Here is a 21,262-nt window from a genome sequence, read left to right on the forward strand (position 1 = left end):
ACCCCCCACCCCATCCAAGGGACTGCTGTAGAACTCCTGCCGAGCTGCCTGGCGAGGTTCTAGGCCTCGGTTCGGCGGCCCCCTCCCTCGAAACCTCCGGCTGGATTTGTTCGCAAGCAAACCTTGGCTGGAAGAAGGCGGATCGCCAGGCCAGCGGACACTTTTCTGCGGGGCAGGATTTACTGCCGTAAATAACGCATCCTTTGGCTTACTGCCCGGAAGCTCCGGCTTAAGATGTCACTGAATCCCCACCCAACATCCAGCAGACCCTTCCCTCCTCTTCCCCTCCCCTCCACGATCTTGAATATTTCTGGTTTCAGCTCCTCCTGGGGGGAAGAAGGTATGCCCACCCATAATATCTTCTCGCTTGGTCTGTTTGCAAACGCCTCGAAAGCACCCGGCTGCTTTTTTTAAACGCCGTCGCTTCGCCGGGCAAACAAAGCCGAAAAGTTGGCCCTTTCGGTTGGGTTGGACTACCGCCCCCATAAACCCCAGCCGCCGTGGGAGAGGCGAGCCAAAGGAGAAAAACAGCCCTCGCCCCAACTCCCCAACAGTTCAAATGTAGGCGTGTGTACTTGTGCATTTCTCGACACCTCCTAGGTATTCCCTCTTTACAGGCACGAAATGAAAAATGTTTCAGAGACGCTGATTCAGGCCCCAAAAACTGATCACCCGCTCAGGAAAAATATTTAGCCAGCCGCGGTGTTTGTACAACGTTGTTTACATGCGCCGAAAAGAGAGAAAAAGATCTCACAGATCAACTCCGGGCTCTCGTGGGGTTGTTTTTTTTTTTTTTTTTTTTTGAAGGCGGCGAATTTGGAACTCAGCTCACCCACTTAAAAAAAAAAAACATGTTTCTGATTCCTTTGCGAGATACAGACAGACAAGAAGGGCAGGATGTTTATACAACGCAACGTAAACACGTCCCCGGGCCTTCTTTAATAAAAGTCCAGAGGATTCCCCCCTCCCCCGCCCGGCTCAGAATGGCCCACACAGCTTAAATTGCTGTTTGTTAGGGCTTTCTCTCCTCCCCGCCCCCGCTCCCCGCTTCAGCTTAAACATTTTCTTCTGGGGGAAAAAAAAAAAGTATTGAAGGCGTTGGTATTATTGGATTCTCGAGAGCAATGGGGTGTCACACACGCGCGCACGCACGGGCGTGTTTGTTCAGCGCGTCCACACAAACAACCCCCAGAAGGGGGTGGGAAAGCAAATCCAGGATTTTCTTTGCTTCCTTCATCCCCCCCCCCTTTTTTTTTCTTTAAATTAAACCCCTGGGAGATTCTTTTCATCTACTCTTCAGCCTGCCAGTCACTCATCAAGGTAAGTCACTTACAGATTTTGTCACCCTCTTTCCAGGCGCGCGTGGTAAATTTAGCACAATTAAGTTGTTAAAGGGGGTCCAGATTGAAGCGCGGAGGCGGAGAGTTTAGCTTCAGCACCTAATGGTGAGGGGGGCAGACAGGAGGGGAAAAGATCAAGTCTGTCCCCCCCCCCTTTTTTTCCCCTGTTTTCTTTATTGTCAAAATGCTGAAGGCCTAGTATATTTAAACTTCACCACCACCAGCAAACGAAACGAAAAAGACAGAGGGATGTTTTAGGGACGCGAATTCTTGTTCAGGGAAAAAAGGAAAAAGAGGCCGGCTTCTTTCGAAATGCTTTTCCTAAGGCCATCATTTAAAAGAAAACTTTGATTTCATGCTGGGTTTTGGATCCCACTGTGAACGAGGCATTACAAGCAGGCTTCGCCCGTCTGCGGGGCGCCTCGCACATCTATGAGATCAACGAAAAGCAATTTCACCTCAAACCGATTTCTCTGCCCCCCCCCCCCCGCCTTTCTTCCCTGGCTGATAAAAAAGAGAGAGAAGGGAGGAGGCGGCAAGCAGAGGGATTTCTCCCCCCTCCCCAGCAGATTTCTCAATTGCAGCAGAAACAGGCCTTTCCTTTGGATACTGGCCGGGAGGGCGAGGAGGGGGCTGTTGGGTGAAAGGAATGGCTATTTCCCCCCTCTTTGCAACCGAAGAGAGGCACGCACACCCGAGGGGCTCCAGTGCGGGGTTTTTCTTGCACAAAGCTCGCTGCTAGGAGTAGGGCGGCGCGGGGGGGCGGGAGAGAGTGGGGGCGAGGTATATGCCAAGGTTGCGCGTTCCTGACAGGATCGTTTTTAGTGTGGTGTCTAAAGAGAAGCCAGAACGACCGTGTGTGTGTGTGTGTGGTGTGTAGGGATCGACACACTCAGGCGCACAGATTTCCCGAGGCAGGGAAGATCCCGTGCGAACCCCCGGGGCTGGGCGCGCGCCTGGGGCTCTGCTCGGCCACTTTCTCTGCCCGGCGCTTAGAACAGAGACGGCGCCTCTCCTGCAGCGAGGTGGGGAAAGGGTTTTCTTCTCTTGAGGCCTCGGGAAGGAAGCCAGGTTTGTGGGGGGAGGGAGGAGGCAAAGCAAGGGAAAGGTCCTCTGAAGCTGGCCCCGGAGCTGCCGCTTTTACGTGCAGGGGGCTCGCTCCCCCGAACCCTAGCGAGGGCGAGGAGCGGCCTGCGCTCTCCCGACTGCAAGCCGGTCGGGGCAGTGGCCTAGCGCAGAAGCGCGGCTTCATTCTTCTGCAAAACGCCCCCATAGGATGGCTCGCTAAACGGCCTGCCTCGTGTTGCAAAGCGTCAGGGCTTCTCATGGCAAAGCAGGTGGGCTGGTTTGGAAGCCTCTTCGGCGTCGGAACGCGGCGCTCAGGCCCTGGTTAGATCTAGCCGGGCCGTTCCCCCGGCGCTGGGCTGTTTTTCCTTCCTTCCTTCGCTTCGCTTTCTTTTGCTTTCCTTCGGCGAGTTTTGGAGACGCACCAGCGAATTAAAGCCACCGTTGCCTCGGGCTGTTCTGTCTCCCTCCTCCCGTTGCAAAGGGCTAAAAAAGAGGTCGTCCCCCAGTTCCAGTAAGTCAGTTTCTCCCTGGAAAGAGGCCGGCGCATTTTGGCGCAGGGAAAGCTATCTCAGCCTCTCGGGGCTTTAGGTAGGCCGCCGCGCCCTGGTTGAGCTTCATCTTCTTCTCCTTCACCCCGTAATCTCAGCATCCCACCCGGCAGCATCTCAGTAGAAAACCTCTGGGACGTATCTCCAAGCGCTGGGTTTTGTTGGTTTGAGGTATAAGGTTCGTTTTAGCCAATGGCGCAGCTTTCCCCGCCGTGGGCCCTTGGAAATAGATTCCCTCTTCGCCCGCCGGACTGTTTCGACTTTTCTGTCAAAGAGGTGTGAGCAAGACCCACGCGCGGCGCTTAAGATGTTCTTGGCCTAATGCGGCTGGGAGGCTGAGATCCTGCAGCGTTGCATGTGGGTAGAGTTGGAGAGGATGGGGCTGCTAAAATCTGGGTTGAAGAATGCCCCCCCCCATTCACTTTCCTTTGGAGATCGGTTCTGATGGGCTTACTTCTGAGTAGGTCCATTTAGGATTAATCTTTCCCCAAGGAAATCAAGGCGTGTCCGTCGCTAGATCGTGTTTGGGAATTGAAGGGGGGGGGGGGTAAACTCTCTGCAATAAAATCCCCCTCCCCGGTCTAATTCTTTATTTAGTATTAATTTCATTGTTTCACTGCAAAGAAATGAAGACAAAATTGTTACTGAATAGAACCTACCGTCCTTCCTTCCTTCCTTCCTTCCTTGTTTTAAAGTCCTTTGGAGTCAGGCGGCTAATGCATTCAAATAAATAAATAAAACAAATGCAGCAAGTGCATCTTTTAAAGCCGCAATCCCGTAGACCCTCTAGGGCGACCCTCTCCCAAAGTCTATTACATTCAGACGACGTTTTGTCCATTAAGTGAAGGGGAAAACGTGGGGGCAGAAGCTCTTCTGTTCTCTTCCCTCTCATTTTGATAGGGTGTCAGGCGCTGTACAGATATCAGAAGACCTAAAGGAGACTAATTACAGTAGATTGAGATCTAAGGGACTCCGAACTGGAGAAAATGGACGCTCCGCTTTCCAGCCTTTAGCCGTCCTCCCTTCCCTGTCGGAAAATCGATTGCCTTTCCTGGCAACCCGCTTTCTCAAGACTTTAAACGTTGCCACCGCAGGGACCTTTCCTAGGGAGCGAGCCCCAGTGGGTTTATTGGGAAGGTGGAACAAACTGGGCCTTCTGACAGTTTACTGAGGAGGGAGAGAACAACGTGGCCAGGATTATAGCGGGCGTTAGTTCTCTGAAGACATATATAAGATAGATATAAGACATATATAAGATAGATTCGCATTTCCCTTTATTTTTCCAGATGCGGGGCGGGAGAAGGTGATCCGCCAGGAGCAATTTTTGCTTGTGTATATTTATACCTTGGTGCAAAACCTCCGTAGGACCTGAGTTTGTTTTCCCGCGGAGTCTCTTTTTCTCTCTCTCTCTCCCTCCCTCCCTCCTGCATCCAAATTGTTTGCACAGCGGAGAGAGGCGGAAAAACGGAGTATACGTGTGCCTTGCACGCCGCCCTTTTTATCCGCGCACGCCCTCGCGCTCTCGAATGAAACCAGCGGGACACGTACATTGGCCCGTCAAATCTTTGCAACCTCGCTCGGTCACGTTGGGGGCTAAAAAGAGTCGAAACGCGCTTGTATCTCTTTTTATTTTTTTTCCCTCCCGTGTCCCCCGTTCCCCTGCAGGTATTTTTACTAGCTAATTGCTTAAGCGAAAGAGTCTTGGCCAGAAAGATCGGGGTGGGGCGAGAGGGTAATTCGAAGCTGGAAATCTATCTGGCTACTATTGTCAAAAAAGCAGACTTCGCAGGCGAAGGAAGGCCTGGGCCGGGGTTGGGGGGGGGGGGGTCTTCTCTGGAAAGGGGCTTGTTTATCAAAGGTCAGACCACCCACGGGGAGGACGGAGTCGGACGCGCGTCGGCGCTCACCCCAGCCTTTGGCCCTGGTTTTCATTAACACTAGGGAGCCAGGCAGGGAATGAGACGGCCGGCCTCCTATTCGGCCCTGCAACTCACTCGTACACGCGCGCGCGCACAGACACACACAAACACACACACACACGAATGCTTTGCACAGTGATCCTCGGCCGTTTATCCAAGCTGGAGGAGAAAGGGGCGACAAAACCAGGTTCGCTGGTTTTGTCGCGTGTGTATCCCAGCCCCAAGGTGTTGACAAGAAGTTGCAAGGGAGCGGGCGGGGGTGGGGAGGGGAGAGGCAGATTTTCGGCAGGGCTTCGTGCAGGCGACTTCCCATTATTAATAGCAATGGTATTCGTATCATTTACGCACAAATTGCCAGATAGTTCTGGGTTTAATACTAACTGACCCTTCCGAAGATCTAGGATAGTTCAAGATATTGTCCTAATTTCTGCGCTGATCCAAGTAACTTTTTGTAACTGGTGTATTGAGATTTCGTCCAACCCTGTGTTCATGAGCTTTTCCAGCTTTTTATTTTATTTTTTGAGATGGCACCAAGTGCAGCAACCACTATTGGCACCATTACGACTTTCCTTTTCCTCCTCCACCACCACCACCACCACCTCCTATTATTATTATTATTATTATTATTATTATTATTATTATTATTATTATTATTATTATTATTATTTCCTTGGTGATTGCGGTCACCTCTTTTCTGTGACTTCTCCTGGTTTCCCCAGAGAACTAGCTGGCCTTGCAAATCCATCTACACAGTTGAGTTAATCTGAATAAATAAGGCACTGCCTGACTAAATCTAAAGTCTTCCTGAGGCCAGGCCTGATTCCTGGCGACCAGCGACGGGCACATCTCAGCAGCTTTTTTGCAACCATTTGAAAGCAATTTGCTATTGTCTTCTGGGACAATTTTTGCCCACTTCCCAATCTGGCTTCCCTTTAAGATTTCCTGGCAGTCTCCAAACTAGCCAGACTCCAACAGGCTTACCTTTTCGAGGTTAGCCAAGGTGGCTGACATCTTTAAAACCGGTTCAGCTTTATTCCTCTACAGCTCATCTAGGTGGAAGAACCGCTCTGATTACGCACAATGAAAACCTACTTCAACCACAGCCCCATTATTAACTACTGTGGACAAAGGCAGTTGCTACTTCTGGAAACTTGGCGTTAGAAACACGCAGGGGTTTGCTGCAGGAAAGACGACTGTCTTTTGAAAACCCTTAGCAAAAGATGTTGGGGGTCCCTAAGTGCCTGGCTGGGACAGTTTGCCCACCTCCCCATCAGCTGTTGCTTTCTGAGAGGCATTTGGGGGCGGTTCCAAAATCCCCGCCTTCAGTCCTAAAATCCCCACTGGTTCTTCGGAAGTTCCTGCCAAAAAGCAGCAGAACTTTGGTGACCAACGCCAAAAAACCGGTGGCTGAGTTGTGCCCCATTTTTCATCGCTGTTGCATCTCTTGCCCCTCCCTGGAAATCCCCTTCCCCATTATGAGGACCGTTCTTACTCTGCAATTTCTCTAGAGAGGTTGGAATTTGGTTTCATGCCTACAAAGACATGAAGCGCACGTCGACAACAAATCCCTAGTGTGAAAAAAATGCATCTAATTTCAGGAAGCCACTGGCCATGTTGGCTGGGGATGATGGGAAGTGCAATCCAATCCATCCAGAGGGCATGCATTAAGGGCCATCAAGTCTACTGGTGGACACATGGTCAATGCTCTTGATCTGGACTTTCGGTCTCAAGTAATAATGTGAAGCTCTTTCAAAGACATTCCCATAATGACCCCTTTCATCTAATTTATAGTTGCTGTTCCCTTCCCTTTTTCTCATCCGTCATCTGCTCATATCACATGCCCAAAGTATGTAAGCGTTGCCCCTTACCTCAAGGGACCGGTCAGCCTTGGTTTCATCCAGGATCTACTGACTGGCTCTTCTAAGTCTGCTTTTAGTAACTATTATTATTATTATTATTAATTAAATTTATATCACCACCCATCTCCCCCAATGGGGGACTCTGGGCGGTTTACAATAAATAGCATTAAAACATAGCCAGATAAAAATTACATTAAAATATACATAAAAGCAAACATGAAATCCAAGTGGATTTTAAATTTTCAATTTTAAATCCAACTATCCCAAACCTATCACCTGAAGATATCTCTCTTCTTTTTCTCACTCTTCTTGATGCCCACCTTTCACAGCTGTCCTTTTCCAGGGGAAATATCCTTGTTTTAACTATTCTGATCTCTGTGGTGTCTGTAACCTCCTTAGCCTTCTCAATCTTGTCTTAAGTTTTTCACTTCTCCCTGGAATTATTGGATGTTGTATTAGAGGTAAAGGGATCCACCTTAAAAAGTAGACTTTAAAAATGACTTTTAAGTTGGGCTTATATAAATTTGAAGATTCTTTTTAAAAATCAACCCACTTATTTTTGCATTTTATATTACACTTGGGTGCCTCCCCAAGGAGTGACTTGTTCGTATTTGTGATGGAACTCAACTTTTATTTGGGTAAATTCATGAGCAACAAAGATGTTTGCCACCCTAGAGGGCAAACCAATTTCATGCGCACATACACATACATACCCATAGATGGGAAGGGGATAAAAAGGGGTTGGGAGTGAACCTAATGCCCAGTTAATGACAAAAGTAGAGCCGGTTAACCGCTGACTAGTCGTTTCTTAATTTGTTTTATTTAGAGCATTTCATCATGGTGCTTCAGGATAGCCTCTATCAGTTTTCCCTAACTTTATGCCCACCAGATGTGTGGGAACTACAATTCCCAGGATCCCTTGCAAGCACAGTCCTTGAAGAAAGCTGATGTCTTTCCTTCAAACCGTCCCAAGAATTGATAACTGGTGCAAATGCTAAGATATAAACATCAGACCTATTCGAAATCTGATCGCTGGATGGCAAACAAGCCCAGCGGCCAGGCACAGGAAGAGAAATGATGGTGTTCCGCCTGGTCAGAAAACCAGCATCGTGGGGACCAATGTTTCTCAACCTTGGGAACTTTGAGATGTGTGGACTTCAACTCCCAGAATTCTCCAGCCAGCATGGGTTGAAGTCCACACATCTTAAAGGTTTCCAAGGTTGAGAAACACTGATCTGGGCTGTGCCCAAACACAGAGCATCAACTGGGTTGATCTCACCGGTGGAATGTTTCCTTCCACATCCCTTGGTGAGTTGCTGGGTGGATGGTTGGTGGGGATGTGGCCTGGAAACTTTGTATTGGCAGGAAACATTTTCCCTTGATCCACGGGATCTGAAGATCCCCGCTCAGACCCGCACCTCTTATCCATATCCCGAATGGCTCCCACAAATCCAGGAGCGGTCGGGAGGGTTTTATAGCCCTGGATTTGGAGGAAAGATCCTGGAGGGCCTCGGAAAGGCCTCCCCCTTATAACACACTCACACACACACACACACACACACACACACAATACACACCAGGTCCGAGGCAAGCCCTTCTCTTTTCTGGCCAGGTCCTTTCCATTCCATCTTCCTCGACCCAATTTGAGGAATTCTGTCAGAACCGCGAGAGTCAGCTGAGGCCGCGGCGGGATCTAAATGAAATAAATAAAGAGGTAAATGAAAACGTACTTTGAGGTCCTTGGTGTTCTCTGAGCCTTAACCCTAACCCTTAGCCCTAATCCTAAACAACCAGGCTCAGAGAGCACCAAGGACTCCACAGTTCAACCGTGAGCTACAAATATTCGCTTCGATTGGTGAAATGCACTTTCCCAAATTGGTTTCCCACCGGTCCTTCCAATCAAATCAGCTGCCCAGAGTCAAACTGGACAATCTCAGGACGCTTTTGTGGCCGGACGGGAACCGGATGGATGGATGGATGGAGTTTCCTTCCTTCCTGAATCGATTCGGAAATCCCAAATTCCACAGCGCCGAATCGAATGGCTGTTCGAAATAGATTCAGAGAGATCGGGCCGGACCGATTGATCCAGTGGAGGATTCGAGTCGGCCTTTTGCCCAATTCGCCCAGGCCGCTGCGTTCGTTCGTGTGCGTGTGCGGAGGTGTTTGGTGAGCAGCAATTGACCACAGGCAAGGCTGCCCGTTGCTCAGTGTGCTCTTGAAATGGGGGCGTCGGGCGGGGGGGAGACACGAAGAGACGGTCTATGGCGGGCGAGCATTTCTTTTGCACATCTCAAACCCGCTCCTGCAAAAGCTAACCTTTCCTCACCAGCTATTATTTCTTCCTCTGTCCCCCTCACCCCGTTCCTCACACCCACACCCACACCCACACACACTGGCAGGTAGCTATACCCCCGCTTAAGGGGTTATCAAACCTGGATGCTTCGCAGGGTTGCTGGCTGGATCCCAAACCTCTGTTCCATCCGAGGCAAAGTGAGGATGAACGGGGGCGCGGGGAGGGGGGCGCGGATTGCGACAGCGGCGGAGGATAAAGGGCGAGAGGGGGAAGGCAAGGGGATTTTCTGGACAAACGTCTCCCCATTTTTCCCGCCTCCCTCTGTGTGTGTGGGCTGCCCGGCCTTATCTCGTCCCTGCTCCCGGAGCTTACATTGGAATCTTGCTTTGGAGGAGAAGGGAGGGGTGGGGTGGGGGTCTTCGTGCCAGAGGTCCACCCAGCAGCCCTCCTCCGAGCAGGCCAAAGATCACCCGCACTAGCGCCGCTTAAGCCTTTGGAGTCTCCGCTCAGACGTCTCCTTCCCGCCCTGTTTCCTTAAACTGGGGACGACCCTGAGGGTCCCTCGTGCAGCCCGTTTGCCCCAAGCCTCCCCGTGTCGGGAAGAGCCCTGCCCACCGCGCCTGCTGGCAGATATTTCGGGGGTGGTGGGGGGCATTCTTGGACGGGATGAGAGTCGGCCGCAGGACGGCCTTCTTGCTCCGGGAAGCGAAGCCATGGCACTCAATCGGAGACCCGGAGAGGCTGGCCGAGCTGCGGGCCGAGTTCAGGGCCCGGAACGGAGAACCGACGCCCTGGGGAGGCGCCCAGTCAGACAGGGTTCCCTTAACTGGGAGGTGGTCGGCTTTCCCCAAACGGGCCCGATTCCTGCCTCTCCCCCTCTCCCCAGTTACTCCAGTCTGGGCTGGAAATGAAGTCCAGTGCCGGGTGTCAGGCAAACGAAAGAGCAACCACGAACCCGCGGGGTGAAAGGCGCTCCGTAGCCCGCCCCGGTCCCCCGAGGAAGCGCCGGCGCCTGAAAGGGTCGAACCGCGTTTTCTGCCTGCGCCGCCGCAACGCCCGATTAATGCGAGTGTTCGCAGCACCTTCGGCGGCAAGGCTCGCTTAGGAAGGCCTGCTTCAGCTTGGGGAAGGAAGAGAGGAAAAAGCCCCAGCCAGGAAGGAAAGGCGGCCTTTTAGCCGCGGAAGAAAAGCCGCATTTTAAGAACCTGAAACGGGAAATGAAAAACGACACCCCTTTTTCCAATGCCGCAGCTCCGAAGGAAAGGAAAGGAAGGGAAAAAGGAAAAAGGAAAAGGCAAGGCGGGACCGTAATATCCTGTGTACAATTAAAGAAAAGGAAGCTACACTTCCCCATTAGTTTATCCATTTTTCTTTCTGCAAAGTCTGACAGACGTTTGGACTAACCAGCCATATTAAGAAACGTGTGAACTTCTGGAGCCTTTCGGACAACGCTGCAAGTCTTCAGGAGTGGCAAAAAGCGGGCTATAAATGAGATGCCTCCATCTTGTGTCCGCACCTACAGGCATTAAGGACAGGACGTTCACCCCTCGGCCTTTGCGCCGTCTAGCACCGTCCGGCCGCCGCTGGGTCGAAGTAACAGCAGTGAAGACAGACCGTAGAACGTCGCAGCGACGGCGGTTGGGTGGCGCCAGAAATCTCTAGGGGGGAAATTGCACTCTATGGGACTTGGGTCAGAATAGATTGTGTTGCTGCCCCAAGGAAGATGGGGGCGGGTCGTAGGTCCAGTGGGCTACAGTGGACTTCTTCCAAGACAACCCAAACAGGTTTTCTTGGCCTGTATTTGTTCGGGGCACCTTTCATTTCTGCAGAGTTTCTTTTTGAGGATGAAGACGCAACAGAGGATGGCAGCGGTAACCTTTTCAGTGTTGGCATTCATCTCGCTGGACAAGATGCGTTAAGCTCGCTTCATTCCTTCTTACAGAAGCTGTCCAAAATGGACCAGCCGGGAGAGTTCTGTCCTCTAAGAGGGATCCATTGGGAATTTTAAATAACAACAACAACAACAATCCAAAATCACATTTACATGCATCCTTTCTACCTCTATTTCTCCCTCCTGAAAGAAAGCTGGCTCTTTCCCAGCCCCAAATCTACTTCTCAAATCAAAGCATCAATTCTTCCAAACGAAATTCAGGGGGTTTCCATTCAAGGGAGCATATTCCTTTGACCCTATCATAAGGAAGCTCAAAGTAAAAAGAACCAAACAGGAAACAACCACAACAACTATAACAATGACAACAACGGATGGGAAAAGCGAGCCTGTTTGGTGGGGCAATTGTTTCCTCTGAACCCTCCTTTAACTGGGTTACATGCAGGAACTGGGCTCCCCTCAAAATCGAGAGGAAAAAAATATAGGCAAGGCTGAAAAGGGCACCTACCTCTTTCTTTAAAAGCAAAGTTTTCTTAATAATTTCTCTTCTTTGCATCTAAAGGGAGCGGTTTTGCTTGCTGTGGAGTTGTGTTTGAAATAGTGGTGATTTGGCTGACCGAAAGAAGACAAGTGTATTTGCTTGAAAATGTGTTTGCTAAGGACGTTATGGGAGCTGATATGAAAAGGGGTGATTGGTGCGCAAGGGATGTGGAAGGGAGATGATATTATTAATCTTGTTACTGTTATTCTTCTTCCTTCACCAGAGGTAGTATTACTTCAGTTCAAACTTTCCTGAATTTACAGCCTCAGGAGGATTTGCAAAACAGTTTTAATTTTCTTTTCCTGTATCGGAATATCCAGGTTAGCCGTCTGAAGGAGAAATGAAATGCTGTTTTACAATGAGAATCGTATGTCAAGGTCTTATTTTTAAATTGTGGAAGAAAAATATATCATACCTACCTTATTATACATCTCACATTCGGAAGGCACCCATGAATTTCTACACAAGATGTTTAATATTAAATCGAGATAAGGTGCAATCCTATAATGGTATTTTATCTGGACATAAATCCCCCACCTAGAATTTATTGGGGAGGTTGCAGGTCAGATAAGCTTGTGGAACCTACATCATAAATTTGAAGAATTTGGAGCTCTTCGGAATAAGGGGAGGGGGAGAGGGTTTTTAGAAGCCCAACATCTAGTATGTTATTTTTAATTGGTTTTGCACTGAACAACCACTGCACAAGGCGGAAACATTCCACTATTTCGAATATCTCCCGAATTAATCCCCGCCTCTTCTTTTCTTTTTAGAACTGGGGGGGGGGGGAGGCAAAAAAGGAGGGGAGCCCATTCCTCATCTGCGATTGATGGAGCGATGGATGGAGCTTTTATCCCACCCAATAACAGCGTCCCTGTCTGAACCCCTTTGCGGGGCTCTTAAAAAGACTTCCAGCCAGATAGAGTTGCCAGAAGGCCAGGTGCCCAGCACCGATCTTCGCCGGGCAGGTGACTCGAAGCCGGTCTGAAGGCGATTCTTCGCCCCCCTCCTCACCTTCTATGGGGCGCCCCCTCCCTTCATTTTTCCCGAGGCACCCAAGCATTCTAAACATGCTTCCAATGGTGGGAGGGGCAGTGGGGGGAGAGGCAGCGAGCTGGCTTAGAAGCTGAGAGAAGCAGCGGTTCTCCCTTACAATGAATCCGTTGGTTCACCAGCCAAAGATCAAAGGCTAGGACGCTGCTCAAGACAAGCGGCTCGCCGCCCCTCTTCCATTCGACCCATCCTCGATCCAACCACAGAACAAACCAGAACGTGTTTTGAAAGCCCTTTCCTCTTTGCGGACGCTCCTGAAAGCATTTTTGGAATCAGGGAATGATAACCATATTCTTGGGAAGGGACTTCCGAGATCATGGTGCCCAATCCCCGAGCAATGCCCCTGGATCGACCGGGGGCTCTCCTGCCGCCCCGGCTCGTCTGAAACTTTCCGGCGAGGGAAAGAGAATCCCTGCGCTTAAGGCAGGCTGCTCCGCTGTTGAACAGCTCTGAAATTCCTCCTAAATTTAAGCGGATTTATTTATTTATCCATTTAAACGGATATGTGTTAAAGATATCAGAAATAGGTCAAACCCTAGGCGATTAGAACACTGGGGGGGGCAGAGGGGGGTCCGGTGTAGATTTTGGATTAGAATCCCTTCTTGGAATTCTTAGGAAAAGGAAAACGAACGGGATTGGAAAGGAACGCGGCGTTTTCCAGTTCATGAAAAGCCACAATCTCCCCTTGACTCGTTTTCCCGTCCCTTTTTCTTTTTCGCCACACGGGACGGCAGAACGGCGTAAAACTTCTGGAGACAAGAAGGGCAGTCGAGAAAACGTGACTCTTCTCTCTCGGAGTCGGGCTGTGGTGGGATGGGGGGTGGGGGTGGGGTATTCTTTTGGTTGTTTAGAAGGGAGAAATAGGAACGTGCGCTCCCCTTCTTCCCGAAATGAGGAGGAAAATGACGCCGAGAAATGCGTGTAAGCGCCGCAACATCTGCGGCAGGGTAGCAAGGAAGGAAGGCGGTGAATTCAGACCCGCAGGGCTGTCCGTTCTTCAGAAAGCCTGGCTCGGCGGTGCGATCGCGGGCAGGTTCAGGGCAGCCACGTGGCGCGACCGAGGCCGTCCAGCTTGGACGCTGCCTTGGGCAAAGCCGCCCACGTCCACAAAATGGGCACGTCGGGGCGACCCCCTGGCCGGTTTGTCCCAAAGCGCCCCTTGCTTGGCAGGGACTACCGTCGTGGGGATGCGCCTTAATCGGGAGTCCCGATCTTCAAACTAGCCGAAGTTCTGTCCTGCCAGACTTGTAAAGTAATGGACCTGTTGGACAGCTTGGTGGACTCCGAAAGTTGGCGCGTTCGCGGTCAGAGAGAGAGAGAGAGAGAGAGTCGCCCCAGTGACTCTTTCCTCTCTTAAAAGCTGCCGCTTCTTTCTTTCAGAGCGTTTCCTTTTATATTTTAGCAGCAAGTGAAGGAAGAAAATCGTTTACGTGGGGTGGTTCAGACTGTTTAAAGTACTCGTCCGTTTCTCTTCGACTTTGATATCATCTGCTATTTCATGACCGTGGCCGCAGAATTAGTAGGGCCATATACACGTTCCTCTTCTTCCCCTTCTTCTTCCCCTTCCCCTTCCGTCTCCTTTTACTTTTTTGTAAGTTTTTGAAGAATGAATCCATACGAGTGATTTGAAGTGTGTGTATGTGGTGCAGAACAATTCACACCTCTGCCTAAAAGGTTTGTCCCCTCGCTCTTCTGGGCCAGCAGCAGTGAATCCGAATCCTTAATTCGAGGAGCACCTGCTTTAAGGTCTCTGCCCCATGGAAACCTGGAGAGCTGAAAACCGAGATTCGAAACTTGGTGGCTGGGAAACAGATCCCTTTGGAATCAAAGTTTGAACAGGCGCGGCTAGGAAAGAGCTGCCAAACGGGCACCAGCTGAGCCTGGTGGAGAGAGCGAGAGAGAGAGAAAAGGGAGGGAGGGAGGGAGGGAGGGAGAGGGGGAAAAGACTGATTAAAAGAAAAATAGGTGGCACACTTGGATAATTTTTTACTTCAGAATTAAAGTTTTTCCCCCCAACCTAGACCTAAATTACATGGTGGTGTAAGGGAGGGAGGGCGGTGGTAAAGTGTCTCCTTTTCCTTCTCCCAGGAAAGTAAGCCCAGCTGTATTTGCCGTTCCTCCCCCTTCACTCCTCCGAGTAAGGCTCCGAACGGCACCTCTTGACGGAGAAGGCCACATTTCTGCAGCAAAATATTGACACATCTCCCGTTTTAGAAACTGCAATTATATTAACGGCTGGGAGTTTTCTGAAGGAGGAGGTGACTTTCTCCGGTTTCCAAGCTAATGACAGCATTCTGCCCATGTTTACCTTTCTTTTGAAAGGGGGCGGGGTGCATAAAGGGCAGAGAAAGAGAGACGAATATATTGAAAATGGACACAGTGAAAGGAAATAAATAAAATAAAAATAATTGATATTGCTTTCTCTTTTCTCCTCTCTGCCTCTGAGCTTCTAAGCCCTTCATTTCCTTATATTAGCATCATCATCATCATCATCATCATTCCCTTGCTCAAACCAGGATAGCTCTGCATTTGCTCCAGGGCTGATTTGCCTCCCTTAGCCAAGTTCAGATCCAGAATGCTAAACCTCTATTTTCTCCAGAAAACCTCTGAGAATTGGGGAAGAAGTGAAGGAAAGTGTCCTCACAGTTGTGGGCAAAGAGCTTAAGGGGAAGACAACAGCCTTAAAACCACAGCCCATTAAGCTAACGGTAGTTCTGTTCACACGATACTTATCCATGGTTAACTAAATCATAGTTTACTTCCATTAACTCAGTTTTGCGCCTTGACATGACGCATGAAAACACAGCCTGGCCCTAGCCACTGCAATGGAGTTCCCGCAACGCCAGTGTCTGAAGGCAATCGACTGGTTTGGGATTCAGTGTGTTGTGGGAACACAACTATCCTTACACCACCTGCCAAGCAACAGTCTGGCACAGCTCTGGCCTTGTGAAGGGACTTCGCCACGTCCCTTATACAATCTTATACAACCGGAGGGAGGCCCCCCTCTCATTTCACAGCCAGCTTAGCTCTCAAATAGTCCTCGGTGAACTCGGCGGATCTTTTTTCAATCCAGCATTCAGCCAAAGGCGTGGCATTATAAGGCCTATTCTCCCCAGCCACCTCGGTCTGGTTCTGTGGGCGGCAGGACTTGGAAGGCGCCAGGCTGGGGAGGATCGCTGAATCTTCCGTCCTTTAATCCCAGCGACGGAGCGCTTCGATGTGGCAACTCCAATTTTTGGCCATCCCGCTTTCCGGTGCGAGGATCCAAGGGATGGGGCCTTGGAGGAAGACACCTGTCCTCCCAGGAGGAAAGCGCACACGGGAAATTCCCTCTTCGGGGACGCGGGAGTGAAACAGGTGGAGAGATTTCGACCACCCGCCCATCCCCAAATCCGGACGCTCTTCGTGCAGGGAGAAAAATGGGTGCAGGTTTAAAGTGAAAATTTGTTCCAAAAGGCAGTGGGGAGTTAATTTCAGATTTCTAAAAATTAATAACTGGGTTCAGAATTGGACAGTGTGAGAATCAGAACCCTAACCCTAACCCTCCCGTTATAAACTCAGAATCGCTGAATCCGGGCAGGCTGGGGGAATCCGTTCGTTTGTGGACGTATGTACGTGTTTATGTATAATTTATAAAGCACTTCAACCAACCCCAACTCTGCTTGGCTACTCAGAAGTAACTCGTTTCCCCTGAAGATTATTCCCAAGAAAAGTACTGTAGATGATAGATAGATGGGTAGATATATAGAGATTTAAAATGCTGACTTGGGAGCTAGCCCCACTGAAATCAATGGAACTTACATTAAAGGAAGGGCGTTACACAAGGCTATGCTATTAAAATTCGGATCCTACACACATTCAAGTGGGACCAGCGGCCCGGAGTCCATCTGCCGCCATAAACAGGACAAGTCCTCTTTTCTTAATCCAGAATCATTAATTATAATTAACTCATCATTGATCAGGAATACCTTTCCCTTAATTCGGAGCCGCTCGCTGGCCTGCTTCATATATCATGCTGGTTTTGGTTGGTTTTGGCTTAACAGGCGATAGGAACCCTGGTGCTGTGGCTTGTTTAACAAACCATGGTTAACTATAACCCTGGCTATAGGTGTGAAGCCTCCGCCGTCAACTCTGGCTTTTCTGCGTGCGAGTTATTCAATGGGGTTCATTCCAAACTTGATCTGTCCATCAACGCCATCAAGATAGAAAAGGTGTTTAGAAGGATCTCGTCGGAGGGCGGAGTTCGCCTTGCTTTCAAACCCTGGAATTAAGTAGAGCCAGGCGGCCTATAAGCAACGGGTAGGCAGTTTGGACAGCGCCTAGCACATCCTGAAGGCAAAATCAACCGAGCAAACAGGCGGAAAAGCGGGGATTTCAGAGTTTCAACGCGACAAAGAAATCTTTCTAGGGCGCTGCTAACCGCGCACCTTCTCGGATCCCGCGTGGAGAATTGCCCCAAGCAATCCAAAGTCCAGGGTGGGGGAATTGTTGTTGTTGTTTTTAAAGCCCGTTGGTGTTTCCCATTTCCCCCATCCTTCTTCTCCTCTCCCTCTGACAAAAGGGGGGAAAAGAGTTTGTCATCGCGAAAACATCCCCAAACCCAATTACAAGCCCTTCGCCGCCCGCTTTGTGTGCATCGCGGAGGCTGCGGGGGCGGCCGCCGGCCGCGTGTCCGATCGGCGGCCGCCCAGCCTTTGAAAGAGTGGGGTGGGGGGGAGGTCAGAAAGCAAACCCACGCGCCCGGTTCCGACACTGGCGGCGCAGCACGAGGGAGCGGGGATCTAGCAGGGATTGCGGTCCGAAATCACTCCGGGGGCGCAGTAGTCATCACCCGCCCGCTCCTATTGCGCAGGAGCGGCTGGGCGCCCGGGAGATTGGCAGCGCTGGGTTTGCTTCGTCTCCTGATTGACTCCCTAAAATCAAACAACAAAAAACTTAAGTTTCATCTCTCGAGGTAGAACCAAGAGGAGGGCCGCCGCCCGCGAGGAAAGAGCGGACTACTTCCCTTTAGCGCGGGGAATCAGCGACCGCCGTTAGGAACCTTTCCCCGGGGACCGGAGGACCCTGAGCGCGCAAGGCTTCGGGGCTTCGGGATCGCGCCTTCCTCCACCAGCCGGTTTTTCCGGAAACATCTTGGAGAGCTCTCGCAGAGTTTAGGGAATATCTGGGTTGCTAAAGACAGAGAGAGAGGAGAAGAGCTTGGGGCTCACCCGGCTGGCTTTGCTGCTCTTGCGATCTTTGAATTGGCCTGTATAAAAAGATGCCTCGGATCCTGTTTGGGGGGATTCGCCTTCTTAGTTTAGTTCCCGAATTAACCTATTTCCTGGGTCAACGCCCGTACAGCTAAGCAATACAGCACACGGGCCACAAAACACCTCACCAAAGTTAGAACCAATTCACCAACCCGGTGTCGTGTGAACGCGGCCGCTCTTTACCCCTTCAGCCTGCTTTCTGGGATGAAAAGATCCCCCAAGCTTGCAGGTTGTTCGCAACCTTTGATTTCCCCAATACTGACAGTGTGGGAGGAGAGCCCTGTTAGGTAGCCAAAAATCAGAAAGAATCTGGCTGCACCTTTTCAAACGTATGCATTTTGTGAAAAAGTGCAAGCTTTTGTGAGCTACAGATCACTTCGTCAGATACAGAATTTATTGAAAGGGGCAAGCCGATGTGTTAGTCTGAAAAGGCGCTGCCGGACTCCCAATCGTGGAGTGGCCTCCCCTAGTTTGGGGTTAATCGTGTTTTGCCCGTCCCTTCCAGCTCTGCTTTCTAGCCGTCTTTCTCCTAAAAACTGGCGTGTTTTAACGGGTTCTTGTCGCCATCAGCAGCGGGCAGAACTTAGTCCTCCAAGTGAGGGATCCAACTCCCGTCATGCTTGCCAATGCTGCTGGAACCTGGAATCCAAGGATTTCCTGCGAGGGAGGCGGCGGGCTTCCCCGCCCTCCGGAGATATCAAGGTTCGAACCCGGGGCCTCGGGATGAAAAGCGAGCGAGAGAAGGGCCGGAGGGAGAAAGCACAAGAGAAGGGCAATTCCGCTCTTGCTTAGCTGGCCCCGCTGCGACCATTTCGGCCCCCAGCGGAGGACGTCGGCAGACAAACGGGTTCACCCCGAAATAAAGGAGAACCCCTTTTGCGCACAGGGAAGTCGCGCTTGTCAGCAAGGGATGCAGAGACTGAGCAGGGTACCGACCCCGAGAGACTTGGTGTAGTGAGGAATGGTCGCGGCCCCGGGGGCAAAGACAACTCCTGTACTTCGCTGTCCAGGCCCCAATTCAGAGAGAGGCGTCCTTCTCCCCACCTCCCCTCCTTACGGGGAAGAAAGGCCACGAAGTGAGACTGGAGGCAAAACCGTAAATTGTGGATCAGGATTTTCTTGGGGGGCAAAGACCCTGGGGGGCGGGCAGAGGGTTGAGATACCCGCCTGGGCCATTCTGGCTGCGAGGGGAGGTGGTTGAAAGAAAGAATTAAGTTTCCAGCCATAATAGCACGTCCCCCCCCCCCCGCGCACACCCTCCCCACCCCCCACACACCTGTGTTCAAATGCACAGAGGATGGGCGCTGTCAGGACAATATTTCGGCATAGTTATTGGCCTCCAGGGATTCGGGGTCAGAAGGGATCGGCCCTCGGGGCCTTAAAAATGATTGGAGGATATTTGGCCCAAAACAGCTGAAAGAGTGATGGAGAGGGTCCTACCGCGGCTCTTGGCCTGCTAGGACCTCCACATCACCTCCAGAAAGTGACTGCCTGTGAATAACACCAATTGCATGCCTGTTTGTAGGGAGCCCTGTCTGGCCCCCGTGGGCAGCCGTAGGCTGGATTTCAAGGGTAGGTGGGTCAATGAGAAGACACTCCTTCCGTCTAATGCAGTGTTTCTCAACCTTGGCGATTTTAAGATGTGTGGACTTCAACTCCCAGAATTCCCTAACCAGCATGGTTGGCTGGGGAATTCTGGGAGTTGAAGTCCACACATCTTAAAATCGCCAAGGTTGAGAAACACTGCTCTAAATGCTTCCTTTCCTCATGGATGCCTTAGCTGAGATTTCTTTTTCTCGTTAAGCAGCTCCCCCGTGCTTAATTTCGAAAGGGAGGCCACGCAAGGCAGCTTCCCGGCTTCTCCCTCTAAACCCCAGAATGTCAGGGCTGGGCGCTGTTGTCTGAGGGTGCAGGAGGTGCTTTGTGGCGCACGCGGCGGGGCATCCGCTGCCCGGCCTTCCAAGCGGCCGGCTGGGCGTCGCCTGGGCGTTCCGAGAGCGCAAATCAGCCTTGGTCGGCCGCCCCTGAGCGCTCAGCGGCTGATCCGCCCCTCTGCCTCAAGGGGTACCTACAGAGCGGGACCAAGGGCAGTTAGTCATCGCCTGTCGGGTTCACGCGCCACGTCCCCGGGCTGCCGGGCGGGGTGGGAAGGTGGCAGATCTTGGCTCTCCAGGCTGGGGTCTAAGGTCGAGCGGCAAGCCCCCTTCCTGCCCAGCCCGCTTCTCTCTTTGCTAGTGTTAATGCCGCCTCTTTCCGGCCAGCCACCATCTCTCTCTCTCTCTCCCCCTTCCCTCCATCCCTGCTTCCCTGCCTCCATCTCTCTCTCTCTCTCTCTCATTCCCTCCCTCCGTCCCCCCCCCCCCCGCTCCTCCAGGCGATCAGCACGCCAAGCCCGGGATGGCTTCCTCTCCCTTGTTCCCTTGACGAACTTGGTAGGTGGCCCTGTATATTTGGGTTATAGTCGTGTTTATGTTAATGAAAAGGGGGATGAGATTACAAACAGACCACGAAATGTCCTGATCTCTGTTGCTGCTGGATTCGTCTAAACTGTGTATTTCCAGACTAATCAGTTTCGGAGGGCGAGAACGGCGGTTGCCTCGAAGACCCCACCCCACCTCTGCTCGAGAAAGAAAGGAAGAAAGGAAGGAAGGAAGGAAGGAAGGAAGAAAGGAAGAAAGGAAGAAAGGAAGAAAGGAAGAAAGGAAGAAAGTTTCAAAACGGCATGGAAATATTGATCAAATCGGAGCCTGCCAAAGAGAGAGCAACTGAGACGGTTTAGGAAAAAAAACGAGGCACCAACTCGGGAGTAAGAGGCTGGGGGATCGCTGCTGCAGTGTGGGATGGCGAAAGGACCTCAGAAGATCCTCGAACCCCGTCGAACAAGGTCCCTCAGGAAATGCCACTAAATGTCCGCTAAGGACTAGCAAAGGAATGCCAACAGGTCCAGGTGCGGCCGCGCCTGGCACCTTTTCAAATCTAGGCGCAAAACCCTGGGATAAGTCCAGTTTAACTGAAGGGGCTCCCGCTTCGGCGTAGACCCGTCCAGGGCCGCCGCCTTTAAACCCCAAGTCTTTTCGGAGGGGAAATCAAGCCCGCCTTGGACTTCCTCCCCTCTCAATCGGTGGGGCGTTAGAGCGATTGTGTGTGGAGCACGGCTTCTCTTGAAAGGGACGCTTAACCGTTTTACACCCTGCCTTCTTATTACTTGTCTTATTCGTAGCAATAATAGTAACCTCCCCGCCCCGTCTGCCTCTGAACCAAACCTGAATACAGCTTGCCATGCTGGGTTTCCCAACGAGTGAAACCCTCCGGATCATTTGAATTTCTTTTCTTTCTTCAAGAGAGTAGAAGTCCCCCCAGCGCGAAAACAAAGCGGGTTTACTTATATTTCAGGATCGGGGAGGGGGACACTCCGTCGATTCCAGCGTCCCCAATCACACGCACGCACACACAGACAAACGCTCACGCTCAGCTCACGCTCAGACACAGACAGCCTTGTTTCTC

General features: G+C 51.2%; 1 long non-coding RNA gene across 1 annotated transcript; it reads left to right on the forward strand.

The window, feature by feature from the left end:
• Positions 1-920: 920 nt before the first annotated feature.
• On the forward strand, positions 921-14,914 carry LOC134503818 (uncharacterized). Its single transcript, XR_010068592.1, has 2 exons — positions 921-1,320; positions 14,595-14,914. It is a non-coding gene; the product is annotated as an uncharacterized LOC134503818 (long non-coding RNA).
• Positions 14,915-21,262: the final 6,348 nt, after the last annotated feature.

Source organism: Candoia aspera, chromosome 11, assembly GCF_035149785.1.
Source record: "Candoia aspera isolate rCanAsp1 chromosome 11, rCanAsp1.hap2, whole genome shotgun sequence".
Lineage (NCBI taxonomy): Eukaryota > Metazoa > Chordata > Lepidosauria > Squamata > Boidae > Candoia > Candoia aspera.